Genomic DNA, 2,501 nt, shown 5'->3' with positions numbered 1-2,501 from the left:
AAGGCCAGCAGTCGATCGGGAGGATCGAAAGCCAAACCGTCTGATGGATGTGAGATTGTGGTTTTCCCAGGCGTTTCATGAGCTGTTAAGGAATTATCTTTTCAAATACCTTGCTGATGCATGGCAGAAGGGAGATGCCCAGTAGTTGTCTGGATTTGTTTTTGACTGTTTTTTTATGAAGAGGAATCACTCGTGCTTCCTTCCAGATAGTGGGCCAGCAACTTTCTTCGATACACGACTGGAAGATAGATGATAACGGCTGGGATAACTCCGCTGCAAACCTGAAGACCAGGGAGTTGTTCATGGCATATTGAGGGTATCTTTGGAGGTGTTCTGTTAGCATCTGGCACGGGCACTTTATAACTGAATAAACTTCCCAGATTAGCTTTTTCCCGATTGCTCGAAGCAGTTGTTCCATCGGGCTTGGTTTGTGGAGATATTGTGGATTCCCGATTCCCCTTGGTACTCCTTGACGAGCGAGCGCCACTCCTTGCTGTTAGATCCGATATAACATGGTCGAGAACTCTACCTTTTGGGACCTATCAACAGATGCTTACACTTGTTGCGAACCTGAAGGATGTCTAAATTTCCCGGTAGGAAGCCCATCGGTGTCCTGCCTTGTCAGTGCAGCCTGTCGTGGAGCAAAGTAGTAGTGACTCATTTGACTTAAGTATGACCTTCAAAAAGATGGTTTCCAGCCAATCCGGTAAGTCAACAGTTAACAGTTGAATTTGCAGATTCTCTTTATAGCACACAGCTACACCTCCGAGTTCTTCTCCTATTCTGTCTCTTCTTTGCCACTGTGAGTAGCCTCGTAGCTTACCAAAATCATATTCTACCTCTACATTGAAGAAAGTTTCAGTAGCCACCATTATATCGGCACTGATATAATGTTGAGGTGCCATGTGAGTCAACTCACCAACATTGGTCTGGAGGCCTCTGACATTAGCAAACAGAACTGAGAGGCGTCTCTGGTTATTTTGAGGGGTATGAATCATTGAGGTCATTTAGTACACTGGCCCTTAGTGGCTGTTGAAGTTCGGATGTGACCAAGAAGGAACAGCGAGTTGGTGAGCGGCCTAATGTGGAGGTGGAAAGAAGTAACGCTGCTGAAAGGGCGGAGATGGAAGGGGTGGTTGAGGGTGAGCTGCTGTTTTCTGCTTGACAGCTTCAATATTCTAACATGAAGTTTTTCAGCTCTCTTTCGATCAGTTCGGCCTTATTTGCCGAAGCCTTCCACCTGTAACTATTCACGGTGTGACCTTTTGCCTTACAAAAGTCGCAGGGGGCCTAACTGCGGCAGTCCCGTTCGTTGTGTCTTCTCCGTCTGCAGTATAAGCACACTGGAGGCTCTGATCTGTTATTCTCCTGCGCTCTCCTACCTCCCAGAAACTGCTGACGAGTCTCTCGTCCCGTCTCTGATTTACTGGGAGGCGGAGTCAACTTAGCTCTTTTATCAGGATTCTTTTTACCTATGGGAGTATGATCCCACCAATCCTGAAGTGCTGGATCTTGCTGAGCTTGTGTGGAAAACTCAGCGAAGATCCTGTCAGGCTTTGCAGTTACAGCCTCGATCTCACTGGAGCAGAGCAGTTTGCAATAAGCTCCTTAGCAGAAAGGGTGGTAGCAAGAAGACCAGCCAGAGAGAGGCTGCCGTCCACGAATACCAAGAGCAAACTTTGATATAGTAACCGTCTGTATCTAAATTATCATTACATAATCTTCTTGTTTTGTTAATTCGTTTCCAAGAGAGAGAGAGGCTTGATCGATGACTATCACACTCTGAGTGATACCTTTCAGTTCCCTCTGATGCTACGCTTGCGAGCAGTGGAAAGGCTGCGAGGGATCCACACAAGTCGGGTGGCAGATGTTGGGTCAGTCCACTCTTTTTGGTGGATTTTCTACACACGCAGTAGATTATTAGGCGACGAGCGTCCTCCGATGCCTTCGATCCGCTTAATGTTCTTGTGGGCGTTGGTGGTGTAGGTCCCGGATGTCATCGTGATCGTGGCGAAGTGATATTCTGGGGCGGAGGGGGGAAGGGGCGTATGGCATGCTAAGTGGGGCCGGACGGTGTTAGTTCACCCAGGGTACTGTCTCTGCGGATTCCCCGAGGACTGTATCGCACACCAGTGAGAGAGAAAAGGGGAAGAAAAGATTAAGAAGAAAAAACAAAAGAAAAGTATGATACGAGACATACGAAATGTGGAGAGAACAAGTGTAGCCCGGAGATGGTGGGGTTCCTTGGGTAGAGGAAACTAGCGCTTGACAGGTAGTTTGCCAGGTCATTCGCCGCGCTGGATGTAAACACGGCCAGGAATATCGAAATAACGGTGATTAATGATAGAAAGATATAATATAATTAATTTTCCTGTTGCGTGTTTTAAGTATTCAGGACATCCTTCCATAGGTATTCATACAAATGTATGTCAAGCGGCACACTCCGGCAAGGGCAAGAGAGATTACAAAATCGTATTGTGCAGGAGTGCCAGTGCAGTGCG

The sequence above is a fragment of the Penaeus monodon genome, chromosome 33, assembly GCF_015228065.2.
Source record: "Penaeus monodon isolate SGIC_2016 chromosome 33, NSTDA_Pmon_1, whole genome shotgun sequence".
Classification (NCBI taxonomy): Eukaryota; Metazoa; Arthropoda; class Malacostraca; order Decapoda; family Penaeidae; genus Penaeus; species Penaeus monodon.
Note: the sequence above shows the minus strand (reverse complement) of the source record.